Source organism: Parasteatoda tepidariorum, chromosome 1 (genome assembly GCF_043381705.1).
Source record: "Parasteatoda tepidariorum isolate YZ-2023 chromosome 1, CAS_Ptep_4.0, whole genome shotgun sequence".
In the NCBI taxonomy this organism is placed as follows: Eukaryota; Metazoa; Arthropoda; class Arachnida; order Araneae; family Theridiidae; genus Parasteatoda; species Parasteatoda tepidariorum.
In genome coordinates, this window is record NC_092204.1 from 57,571,243 (window position 1) to 57,585,953 (window position 14,711).

Here is a 14,711-nt window from a genome sequence, read left to right on the forward strand (position 1 = left end):
TCATTGTTGTTGAATAATAATATCATAAATAATTAAGTACCAGAATAAAATTAAATGTTAAAAAATAGACTAATGAATAACGTTATTAGTGATTTATCTTGCTTTCAAACTCTACTCAAAGTTCTGAAGTTATCTTTTTAACAAAGAGATTGTTCAAAGCTATCTACTTTGAAACAAATTTTGCATGATTGATTTCAAAAGTTTTACGTAAAAGTATTTGAAAAAGGATCTTTGTCGTTAGTGGTTAATTACAATCATTTTACATTATTTATCAAATGCTTTTGATGTTTGAATGAGTGCAAATAGTCGCGAAGGAATGAGTTTCAATTTTTTTCAAGATTCATTTACAAATACAGTATAAAGTACTAATTTAAGCAAATTTGTTTAGCAGAAAAAAGTAACTTTTAAGTAATATCGCTAGAGTGTTTGTTTTGTCTTCCGTATTCTTATTTTATGCTTTAAAAATAGAGACGTATCGTGTTTCTCGAGAATAATATGGTCGAGTAGCACACAGGGAGATCTTAATCTTTGAACGTGACTTCAAAAATAGATTTCTTTTCTGAACTTTCTTAAAAATTGACTGTAAGAAAGAATCTATGTTATAATAAACTTATTTCATTACATAACCTTTAAATTATAATGTGTATAATTTAAGAGCAAAAACGGTAAACTGTAAAAAATTCGGGATCAAATTATGGTACCGACACTTTGGTTGCGTCATCTGTGACGTCCAATTCCCCGTAAAATATTGTATCGTAATTTTCACAATAAATTGTAAGTTTAATTAGAGTGATTCAGTAATTTTACGCTAATTATTACTGCAAAAATTACACTATATCAGATTTTTTTGTTCTATAAAATGTTCCGGTGAAAATGGATTTTACGGTAAAAAACAATGGTGCCCGCATTCTTTTTATCGTAATTTGATCTCGAACTTTTTAGAGTGCAGATCATGTTAAATCGTGGGTGATATTTTTGTTAGTTTTAGAAAAATTTGATTTAGAAAAAACAAAACAATAAATAGTTAAATTATGCATTACAAGAAGGCAATATTAAAAAAAAAATTGTGATCTTCTTATTACCATCACTGGTTACCCAATGGTCAAATGCTTTTTTTTCCTGGATTGACTCCGATAAACGCAACAGCATTTCAAATCATGGTTTGCTAAAACTGTCTCAATTGATGTTTGTCCTCTTGTCGTCGGATTGATTTTCAAATCCTGCCTATATACGTGTTTTAACACGTTACAAAATACTTTTCCTTCTTCATTATTCATATTTTCATTAAAATCCCAGTCAATCAGTAACTATAAATTAATAATAAAAATTAATATAAAAATACTTTAAATTATTATGATGTAAATACATTAATGATGCCTGCTGGTGAAAATAAAAAGAAGAACTGTAACCTTTGGGACAGTGTCAATCAGTTTGGGAATCTCTTCATTTGTGATATTCACCTAAATTAGTATTGAAAACGATCCAGTTTGAACTGTAGGTTAGAATTTCTGATTCTTAATTAAAGCAATAAAAAAAAATCGTTCAAATGATTAAATTCTACTTTATTCCCAAATCAAAAAGTATTTATGCGATCTCTCTGGTCCCATATCTCAAAAATAAATTCACCAACTTAATACATAGCAAAATTAAAAGTGAGAAAAAGAATTCTGAAAATTTTATCAAACAGCAGCGGTCACCATAGCAAGCAATGTATGCAATGAATGCAACCAAACAGTAACGCATGCAATGACGACGCATGCGTACTTTTTATAATTATTCTTGAACGCAATTGAAAAGTGTGATGACGTCCAAATAAGGTGCGCACACCATCAATCCCAAAACAACACCTATTTTGCCAATGGGTGAAAAAAAAAACCCAGCTCTTGTAGTAAGTTAAAAGATTTCACTAAACAACCTTTTTAATATTTTTCTTCCTCATTTAAAAGCTTGGCAAATTAACTTATTATATATTATTACAGCAGCCACATTATAATTATATGTTATTAAATACCTTTTTTCAGAAATATAATTTTCAAGACGTTTAACATGTTTTTATGCAAACTTTCCTAATTAAATGAAAATACAAGCATAAAAACTCTAAAATTTAAAAAAAGTTTATTTTTAAATGTAAGAGACTATTTCAATTTTTGAAAAGTTTGTATTTATCTTTAAGTAACATTTACATGCATAGCCGTTAAAAAAATCACCAAAAAATTTCTTTTACTGCTTTTAATCTTCACTTAGAAAATACGTTTTAACGAAAAATACTGCGCAAGTGAAAAAAAGTATGCAACGTATTTTGAAAAACCATTTAAACTAAAAAGCTTGCCATTATCATTTAACTTGCCTTTCACAGGCAAACTATCAAAATGCGAAAAAAGTTCGAAGCATCGATCAGGAATGCAAAACAGAATATATACAGTTTCGAGATCTAAGAATGGCATTTTAATATACTCATGAGACTAAAAGTGCGTTTTTGTTTGAGTATTTGAAAAATGTTTCAACATAAAAAGCGAAGTTTTTATTTAACTTTAAAAAACAACTCATTTAATCAGCTACTTAGAGAGAAGAGTTAGTTTCTTCCAAGTAAAGCCATTCTAAGTGATCAATCCACGCTTACAGTTTATACAGCTTTATAAAAGGGACTTTTTTAAGGGACGCATTTCTTCTGAAAAATATTTACAGCAATGAATAGTATGAATATGTTCAAAAGCTAGAAACTGAAATAAAGACAAATTTTTTGTATGACGAATTTTGACAAATGAGTTTCAATATTAAGAGATATGATGTTATTCACAATATAATGATAATCTAATATTACTGACAAAGTTTGAAACCCGCATTGTTGTTTCATACTTTTAATTTATATGATAATGTTTTATTTGTAATAGTTAAAATTAGGTTTCTGGTGCAGAAGTTCCAATTTTATTATATTATGTGTTTATTACAAGATTAACCAGTATTTCAACCCAACAGTGGTGTGTGGACCATTTTCCGGCATATACATTAGGTAGTATTTATCTTAATGTTTAAGATAAAGTGCAATCCCTAATATTACCAGTACTGATGTTTTTCTTTATCAGAAATTATTAAAAATACCCGAAAAGCTTGAGTTAGTAAAATTTGGAACTCATAAAAATATTTATTGAATAAAGAATTATTTTCAGTCACAACTTAGTAATACTAAAAGGAAGAAAATTGAAAAAATAATACACTCTTTCTCATATCCTTTAAATGGTACAATCGTGATTTGTCCATAAAGCATATGTCCTTGTACAGTAAAAAAATTCCGGATCAAGTTTTGGTATAAATCCGTAAAATCCATTTTTACCGTAAAATATTATGCCGTAGTTTTGAAAGTAATATTTATTTAATTAGATTGGTTTCGCAATTTTACAATATTATTACTGTAAAAATTATGGTACATCAGATTTTCTTTGTTCAGTAACATATTCCGGTTAAAATGGATCATCATTGGACCATTTACAGTGGAAATTAAGATTTTATGTTTCCATCCTTAATCCTAATAGACAACAAGTTAAAGCTTAAAATATTCCATATCCTAATTAACATACCTATGTTTTATTATTAGATATATGAGTATGAATTTCTGGTGTATTTAGATTTATGAAAAATTAAAAAAATTTCGGAAAGGAAACACATAAAAAATTACTTTTCAAAAGGTTACGTATTATACCCGTTTGTGACCTTTTGCATGGCATGAACTGTATTTTTATTATTGCCTTCCATAACTGAGAGGAGTTCGAGTTTTAAAAATATAATTGAAGAGTTAAAAAAGAAAGTTTTGTTTGAATTATTTGCTTTTTAATTATTTATAACTAAACAACTTTTTATGAAATGCTAGAAAAGCAAAGCTTTATGATAACAGCATTTAGTTTATTAAATTTCCCTTAAAAGAAATGTTAAGAGTTTGAGTAAATTTTTGCGCACTAAAAACTTCAGAAAATCATTATTAAAGGAAAACAATTTAAATAATATTTAATTTAAACATTTCATGAGTGCTAATGCTTTAGTTCTACAAATATATTAACAATTTTATTTGTAAATGAGAACAATACAATCCTCGTAAAATGAGTTTCATCAAATTAAAAATAAGTATTCTTTCTATTTTCACCCTCGCTTCAGTTTTGATTGTTTTTACTTACAATGGTTACTATTCCTAAGGAATTTAAAGTTAAATTGATTTCTTTTTATGGTTGTTTAGCTTATGCATCATTGCGAGTCTCTTTGGATAGCTTTCGGAAAAAGAAACGCTTCATAGAAACTTTAATTAAAATCAAAAACTGTTATAAAAGAGTGAAAAACTGAACAAAGCTTTAAATTAAAGTACATTTAATTGAAACATCATTTTAAAGCAAGAGAAATTTAATTTCAGAAAGAACGCATATTATTATACGATAATAATTAAAATTGATTAACAAAATTTATAGTATGCAATTTAAATCAACAAACATCATAACTCTTAATGTTGTCGTGCTGTTATAGCAATTTTATTTGAAAATGACAATGATGCAAACATGTCAAAAGAATTGCATCTCATTTAGAGATAACTCTATTCGTATTATTCTCACCCCCGTCTAAATGTTTACTTCTTATACTCAAGTGTTTCTAAGGAAGCAAATTTATTGATTTCTGTTTGAAGTTGTTTAGGTTATGCATGATCCAGAGTCCCTTTGGATATTTTTATTTTCAAAAAAGTTTACTATTACTACAAATATACGGATAACATCACGCCCATGGCTTCTCCGCGAAAATTCCAAAACATGTTACCAGCTTTAAAAATGTTTCTTTTCAAATGCAAATGAAGTGTGTTCCGACTTGCGCCATTTGCGAAACGTGCTGCGTTGGAAAGTGCTAAATCCTCGGGAGATGTCATTAGGTCCTTATTGCATCAAGATTCTCATAAGCGTGATGGTGTAAGGCTTCAGCTTACTCACGACAGAATTTCTGAATTTTTATTCAATGGAAATTTACTTCTGATTTTTAAAAGCATAGGGAGAAAGATGAGTAGGATGGGATATCTGTACTTGTTTGTACCCATGTCATAAATCATTGTACTCAGTTTTGTTTTTTGATACGAAAGCAAAGGAATGCGTGAGGGCACTTTATTTATAAAATGTTCAACGAAGACAATTTTTTCCAGCTTGTGAAGTGGAAAATAATTTCTGATTTTTTATAACATGTTATGAAGAGTATTGTTTTGAAGATAAAACAATATATTTCAATTAAGTATGTGACTTTATGTTTAATTTTATGTTTATGTTATAATTATGTTATTATTATGTTTAATTTATTTATAATTATTTTTGCTGATTTATTTTACTTTCAATTGGCTATAATATTTTAAGAGTACGAGAACCTTGATTGCAGTATGTTTAGATGACTTTTGTGAAATTATAGTTACTGCGGTTTTAACATAGCACTTATAGCAAAAATGCCCCTTTTTCCATTATTTTCGAATATTTTTTCACTTTGAAATCATTATATTTTAGGATACATATAGAAAATAAAGAGTTATACCTTATTTTTTTTCGACTGTCAAAATATAGAAGGTAGTCACAACCTGGGAAATGTAGTGCTATTGGTTTCAGCACCTTCATTCTAGTTTCAACTTTTATGTATTTTTCGTACACTTACAAGTACAAAATTTTATTTATTTTTAAACTAAATTACATAAAAAATGTATTCGATTTCAGCCAAAGAGTTTATGAGAAGTTAAAATGTAAAATTTTACTGTTTAAAAAGTGTTCACCTGATTTCTTTCAAGTTCCTGATATGCAATTATGGGGCTCTTTTTATCCAAGTTAAAATTTTTGATTGCTTTCCATTGATAGATCAACATAATCTTGATGGTAACCATCAATAATTCCATCATGAGCCATTATATTTTTGATGGGAACCAATATAAGTAACCATCACCCCAATGTAGGAATTCGGACTGATTAACGATGATTCAACATAAGAATAGCTTGTTTTGATAGTTTTTTCATGTTGAACCATCAGAAATTTCCATCATATCAAATGTTAAAAATCAAATGTTGGAACGATCATGAGCAACCATCATCCCAATGTAGGTATTTGGACTGATTTATGATGGTCCAACACAAAAAAAATCAAAATTGTTTTGATGGTATATTCTGAGAACCAACAAGAATTCCCATTAAACCATCATGGAAATGTGTAGTTGGAATCATCATGAATCATCACGGATCATCATGGATTGTTGGTCCATGAGAATCAAACTTCTCTAGATGGTTAACCATTATAGTACTAAAGTAGCATTTTCCATCATGGAATGATAGAAGTTAGTTGGCATATCAAAAACCATGAACGCATAATTGAGAGTGTTGGATAATGGTGAACATCAAATGATGTTAGACTGTCTTGAATCCCATTGAAACCAACATAAACCATCAAAATGTTTTGATGAGACCATCAAGAGTTTTGACTTGGATACTAAACTATTTGGATCATGATTGACCGTACGATGAAAACCGTAAGTGTGGAAGAAATTTTTTTTCTCAGAAAATACCTTTCTTTGTCTTATTTCGTAGCTAACTGGTTTCACCTGCATTAAGTAGTTAGTATTTGAGGTGGGCTTCTTGAATCATTAGCATTTTGTTTTAGTAGATAAAAGAAAGTCGCTCATTGGTTAAAGCACTGGCTTGCCATTGTGAAGAACTGGGATTCGATCCCTATTTTCGGCGCTTGGAGCCTATCCTGCTTCACATTGATGGGTACCAGCTTGTAAGGGAAATGAAGCGCAATGTTAATTATATTGCCATAATAATGCCGTTGGTCATAAAATTATGAAGCGTTATTCTCCTTGACCCCCCCCCCGATTTATTTGTCCCCAACGGATTGGCATTTTTGGAACGGTTGGCATGTTTAGGTGAAAGCATGATTAATAGTTCCTCCATGGTGCTTTTTCTTGCTTACAATACGCTTAAAATAATTTTTGTATCTTTAGAACTTTGAATTTTCTAGCGTAAATATCTTATGAAATATTGATGTTTGTTCAGATATAAATGTTTGTAGAGTATCTAATTATAAAAAAAAACGTGTTTCATTACATGCACAAAACAGTCTACTTCTATCGGATGTTAAGTTTTTAATGTTTCTAACTTTCGTGCCTTGAAAACTTAAAATAAATTCAAAAGACAAAAAAACTTTTGTGATACGCATTGAGACTTTAGCATAGAAGCCCTCCATGGTTAGTTTGATGGCAAGAGGACTTTAGCACATCATCAATCCACCACTGAGAAATTTAATGGCAGTGTTTAATTTAATAAATTCATGAAAACTATTTATTTTGTAATACAATTTTTAAAACTTGTTCCAACAAGAATGTATTTAAATTGTTAGGAACATTATGGTATTCTCATTTAATTATAATTCATAATTCACAAATTTTTACAGTATTTGTTTCAGATCCTTCTTCAAATTTTCGAATAAAAAATGGTTCTTTAATGAAATTTTTTTATAGTGATATAAAATAAATGAAATTTTATTTTAACAGTTTAAATTCATCTTTTGTTTATAAAGTTATTTCATTGTAACAATTACATTTTAGTTTCCAAGTAGCATATTGATATAATATTAAAAAGTATAAATTGGTAAAAGAGAAATAAATATTTTGTTTGTTGTAAAATTTTATGTATATCCTCGAATGACAGAAATTTAAATCATATCAAATTATATCTGACATTTTACGTCAACAAGCGTTTTAACAAACACAGAGAATAAAATATAAAACAACTAATTTGACGATAACATTTTTCCTGACATCCTTTGCCCTTGGGCGAAAGCTTTAAAAGTCTGGTATTTTTCTTTGAAAAGAAAATGAAGAAATGCCTTCTTTAATTCCAAGCTTTATTTGCTCATTTATTTTGCAAGCAAAAGTAAACCACTTTAATTTTACTTTACTTTTCTGGTATTTCAGTGGTTTTAGAATAAAAATATCTTTTCAAAAGGTTTTAAATTAACTACAGTAAGAGTATATATTAGAAATAGTTTATAAAATATGATATTCAATTTAATCTTAAACAAAGTTTTATTTATAAAGAAAGCCACTGTGGTTAACAATAACTTGAGTCTCATAATTTCCTTTAACGTTACCCGATAATTGTGAGACAACTATTTTTAGAAAAGAAATATATCGGAAAAACTTATTTCACATTATTAAACATTTTTTCAACTTTAGCTTAGAGTTAAGAAAATCTATAATTTGATTTGTATAACTATTTTGAGGAAGTTATTAATTTTAAAAGAAAACAGTTTTTATTAAAATGCCAAAGCATCCTTCTACATTTTATGTATATAACAGTCTTAAGCTATTAAATAAATTAAAGTTTGCAATCGATAGCCTTTTATGTTAACCTGTTATTTTCAATGTAAAATATCGCGAAAAATTATATTAATTTAAGTGTTCGATATTCTGAATGGCTCGCAGGGAAATGAAAAGGTATGTATTTTTATAATTTTAAATAGAATCACTATAAAAAAGGCTTTCCCAAGATTGAGAAAAACTTGTCAAAGTAGCTCCAAAACAAATTTAGTCGAATTAGAAAATCTGATGCACTCATTATTGAGTATAGTAATATGCTTAAAACTGAATCCGTTCTGATTCCGTTGTAACTTAACATGGCTGCAAGTTTGGGGAGTGTTGTTTTAATGCATGATTCTTGTTTTTTTTTACCACTTGACTGGTCGATTGGCTTTTTGACTTGCTTTTTTTTGTGTATATTTTGATCAATTAAAAACTCTGGAGTAATATTGTTTCGAATTCAGTGTTGATTAACCGTAAGGTTTTGAGAACAAAAAGTTATTATCAAATCAAACGTACATAACATATATGAGAAGTCCAAAACATTTGAATAAAGCACTGATATTAATGCTAAGAATATCATTCTGTTCGTTTGAAATTTCCTACATTGTTACGCAATACACTGTAAAAAATACCGATTCAAAGTACTGGTACTCAGTGTACAGGTACTTTTCATTGTAAAATTTCACTGAACGAAAAATCTGATACATCTTAATTTTTGCAGTAATATTTACTGCAAAACATTTTAATCACTGTAATAAATACTACACTCAAAATTACGGTATAAAACTTTTTGTAAAAATTTCATTTTACGGATGGCACAATCTGGGTGCCAGTACTTTTTATCGTAATTTGATCTGGAATGCTTTACAGTGTAGTTATCGAAAGTTACCTTATTCGATTGCCAAACTTTTTTAAAACTCGACGATGCTTTGTAGCTTTGTAATTTATCGTACTGCCTTCGAAATCCCGCAGTTTACCGTCAAGTAACTTTGCAAGCTGCCTCATATAGTAACACATACTCACTTTACTTACACTATGATACAAATGTTATTATTTTCGAAAGTTTTACGGGCTCTAGAGAGCTCCAGAAAAATCATTCTAAAAAGAGGAATCGTTACAGCCTCAGATTGAATGAGCGCGAGTACCTTACACCATTCGAGAATTATTTCTCTCTAATTATAGGCTACAAATGCGAGCGATAGATTGTTAATAAACAAGCAGGAGCCACAAGTGTCTTATGAAGAATCAATAAAGAGTTTAAAACAATAATGTATTGCTTAAGAATAAAAGAAAAAAACTTTTTTCAGTACAATTTATTTCCTTTAAGCTTATCCTTTCTACCTTGATACAAAATAATGCCATAAAAAGGCATTTTTCTCTGGGTAAGAAATCTACTATGACTGACATGTAGGAAATTGAAGAAAATAAATATTTATAAAATAGTGACACCTATTTATAGTTTCTGAGATGAAAGTAATGGGCAGTCTTAAACAAATGTTGTAACTTATGTGACTGAACATAGATCTTTTGGTAGCGCTTCAATTGTTGGAACGAGTCCAGAAAATCAGTTAGAAAGTATAAGAATCGGGCTAAACAATTTCACCGGGATTTTGTTTTGAATAATTAAAAGCGTGTGATATATTTTCCGAGATATTTTTCTAATTAAAGGTCTTATGCTACAGGGTTTCATTTTTTTTGACTTAGTATCAGTGTGATAGGAGAAAATAGTAAGTAGACTTTGCTACAAAAAGGGCTGTTAATAATACTTTTAATTATTTTATGTTTTGCATTAAAATGTTTAGATTTTAGTGTTGTGTTAAAGTATTCAAGTTGTTATGGAATACGCACGGAAAGGAAGCTGATAGTGACTGAACAATTAAATACGTACGTACTAAATAACAACGACATTTAATATATTTTGATGCTCTGAGAATTTGAAATTCAAATAATACGCAAGGAAAATAGGCGAATGGTTAAAAAATTCCTTAATATTTTTTTAACAAGGGAACTCGAAATAAATCTCACCAGTTGGGCTGAATTTTTTAATTTGTTTATTTATTGAAAAGTAAGCATAAAGGCATTTGTTTAACATATTGCAATAAATTTTAATTTCTCATTACGTACCAAATGTAAGTGGTAAGATGCAAACATTAGTATGATATTGTTTATAGTTGAGATAAGCTTAAGTGATCTAAGAATTTGCTGATTTAAGAAAACGAATAGGGTTAAGTGCTTTTTACTTGGTAAGTTCAGTATATTTTTATATTTGAGAGTATCAATATTTATTTTATAATTTTAACAATCATATGTATTACTTTTTCAATAAATTAAGACATGAAAGGTTGCTGTAGGAGTACTGTTGAAATACCAGTCCTTTTTGGTTCTTTACCAGCATATTGAGTATATAGGAATAATAGGCTGCTACGTTTTATTTCTGGTGAACGATCTAAGTGATCCGGGTCTCGAAGTGATCCGAAATGAACAGCAAAGGCTAATCCGATGAGTGGTAAGTGATATCGGTAGGGGGATGGCCGAACCCTGGTAAAATTATAAATTATCCAAAAACTACAGTTTTCGCCCGTCATACCTCTCCGAATTCTATTCATACTGTAGACAAAGAGCTGCTGGATAGAAATGATTACTTTAATTTTAGTCTTTTTTGTTCACCCAGAAACTTTAATATTTGTATTTTAGAAAGCTGAAATCAAAAAAAAATTAAATAGATGAAATTAGAATAAAACTTCGATTCTGTTCTTAGTAGTTAATTCAAGTTTTCTGCACAAATCTATAATTAACAAGCCTATTTTTAATATGAAAATTTATTTGTTAAATTAGAACTCAAATGAGAAATTGCTTGAAATGAATTTTTTGAAGCATTTTATACTTGGTTCTTCCAGATGGATTCGTTATTGTGCGTTTCGAAAAATTGCAGTGATTTTTTTAAAAACTTTTTCTTAATTTACATATTAATAACTTATATCCAGAATTATATCCAAAGTAATTACAAATAAAGTGAATATCTGACTATATTTTATTCATATATATGAAACTTTGGGTCCTACTTTGTCTAATCTGAGGCTTCGAAATTCAAATAATTTACAAAGAAAATACATAGATAGGGAAAATGTTAGTAAATACTAAAATAAAAATAATTCCACACACATAGATAACTGGAGTAAATGTATACTACAATAACAAAAATCAACACATTAGATAAGAATTCTCTTAAATGAAACGTCAATTTATTAATCTTTGTGTGATGACAACAATTTGTGCGTGCAAAGTTTTGGAAACTCCAGTCTTTTGGATGAAGTAATTTTGCAGGTAATATGTCAATCATTTGATGTTGATCTGTTCCAGGAACGCATAGTATTGTTTTGCTCTTAAGACTGCAAGTTGAACATGATATCGGATATCGTAACGACACTTTCTGCTGGTGTGTTCCGAAATAGATTTTAAATTATCTAGGAGGATAATAACACAAAATATTGTCATTTGTATAGGAATCCTTATTTTTGTATTTGGTCTAGCGCAGGAATCAAGTAGTGGGCTGTAATCGAGAGCTTAATTGATTAGCATCAACAATTCATCACTTAGAGTGCTTGAAGGAGATGATATAATAACATTCTATATTACTTAGAAAATGAGATCTAGAAATATTCAAGCAAAGGTGTATCAATGTAACCCTCCTTGACTGAATTTTTTGGGAGGAAGTAAAATAATTATTTCAATATTTGGAGTTGTATTTCTTTAATGCAAATTAAAACAGTAAAGCGTATCTAACACTTCTAATCATAAATATTAATTAATAATATTATCATAATTTTATTATAAATATTAATCCTGGACTGCTTGGGTTTTTCAGGGAAGACTTGTACGCTTTTCCCCTTTTGGCTCTCGATTTTCTAAGGGTTAAATCAGACAGTAAGGGGATAAGCCACAACAACAACATCATGAATATTAATTTACACTTACTTAAATTTTTAGAAATTTTAAGAAACTAGAAATTTTTCAAAAAAGCAAAAACTGGACATTATGGACGTAACACCCAGTTTTTACTTTTTAAAAAAGATTTCTACATTTACTTCAATTTTTAGAAACCTAAGAAATCTTTAAAATGTAAAAAAGTAAAAGCTGGGTGTTGCGGATGAACCACAATATGTCACGTCCGTAACACACAGTTTTAAATCGCTATGCATTTTTTAGAACTATAGAAGTTACTAAAAATTTGAATTGAGTAAGATTTATTTTAACGAAAGATATTAGAACTGTTCGATTCTTTTAAACAGTAACATCCTTTTAACTATGTTCCTAACTGGTGTATTTCCTCTTTCAAAATTAAAAATTTCGTAGATTTATCATATTTATGTTTGGCTCCTCTATTCTCTGTATAATGGAATATCCCTTTTTTTTAGATTAGATTGAAAAAAACTAATGGAATTTATTTTAGCAGGGCAGACATTATAGCTGTAGCTTACACAGCAGTTTTATCTATTTTTTTCATAAAAACACAAGTTATGATTTTTTAAAAGTTACTCGAACGAACATCGAAAATGCCTTTAGTTATTTTGGGGATATTAAATTAGAATAAATTTTTATCTATAGAAATGTTAAAGTTGTTTCATTTTTGTATATTGTGTATTTTCGTTAGGCGTATTTTCAGAAAAAAATATTATTCGGCTGCAACTAATAAATAACTTAATTTTAGCAGATTTAATATAAAAAGAAACTTCCCATCATAATTGTATTATGCAGATAACATGCGAAAAACAATGAAATATTGCTAAAATTATTTTTAGGAAAATATCGAGCAAAATTCAATAAATTCATTCTTAACCTTTGTTTATTATAAGCAACTTTTCAAAGCCAAACAGTTTAGAAAAATCTAAGTTTCAGCGCTATATATTTTTTCGGCATTATTTTGAAAATGCGTCGAAATAAATCTTTATAAGAGTTCTTATATATTTTCTTAATATAAATAAATAATCCATAATAAATTCTTACCCATTACATTTAATATAGTGAATAGAGTTTTTTTCTACTTCTCTTCATAAAAGTATAAATTTGAATAAGAAAATGAAACAAAGCTTACCATGGAAGAGAATTTAAATTTATTCTTATGCCTTTTTTTCTCGTAGTTTCAGAAAGAAGCAAACATTTATATCTTGTAATAGAGCATTGCAAGGAAATTAAAAGTAAAATCCTCATTTACTTATTTTTAGAGAAATTTACAGTTAAGGCTATGCAAAACAATAATTAAATTTAAAATCGCTTGCACTTGAGTTTTCATTTCAATAACTACTTTAGCTAAATATTGTTTTAATTCAACTGAAAGGTTTTATTCGTAAAATTCGTCCCCGTAAAAGAAGGTTTAATTTGTCATAAATTGTTGTTTAAAAAATTAATAATGAGAAATAATTATTTGCAAAATATTGATTTTTATATAATCAAAAAAAAAAAATCGTTTTCTGTTTTTCAAAACTAGTCGCCTTCTTTTTCTTTAACACGATGCATGAAAAATTCTTTTTAGGTCGCTTTTTTTAATAATTTGTTTCTACGTAAATACGTATGCGTGAGTGAGCTTTTATTCGGAAGAGAAATTTTGTGAAAAGAATATCATTTTCGGATCATAATTTTTAAGAGAAACACAGAAAAACAAGAAAAAATGAAGGTAAACTATTATTTCCTTAATCAATTATTTTTATTAAAGTCAAATTTTTTTTTTTGAAATTAAATATATGTTTTTAAAATCAGTTGAGATGAAATGGTAAGAAAATTTATTTTGAAATGTTTGAATAGAATATGATCTGAGAAACATAGTTGCTTTTAATGAAATAAGGTGCAAAAATATTTTAAAGTAAAAGTCCTTAGATTTCGTTCCATTCGTTATTTTCAAATATATTCCTTTGATTTTTTTAATGACAAGCAAACAAGAATGAGTTAAATTGGCGTTCTTTAGTTCAAATTTCAACGCATAGCAGGGAGGCTGATATTTTTTCGTGTTTCACAAACTTTTCATAAAAAATCATGCATAAATTCCCACTACTTAATGATATTGGTTCAGAACGTAGAAAAATATTGCATATTGAAATTCCTCTGCAGTTGCATCCTCAAATTATAAAATAAGTGCTTTATTTATTAATAATTATTTTAATAATTATTTATATTATTTTAATTTATTAGCATTTAAAAATTTTACAATTTTAAAAAAATTACATGAGTTAAAATAAATAATAAAGTGCAAGTTTGTGAGAAATTATAAAAAAAATCTTTTTATACTTGAATCATAATTTTTGCAAAATGTGATATATTCAATATCATTGGTGTTATTTAAACAATTCGAATCTTATAAAAAAGCTAT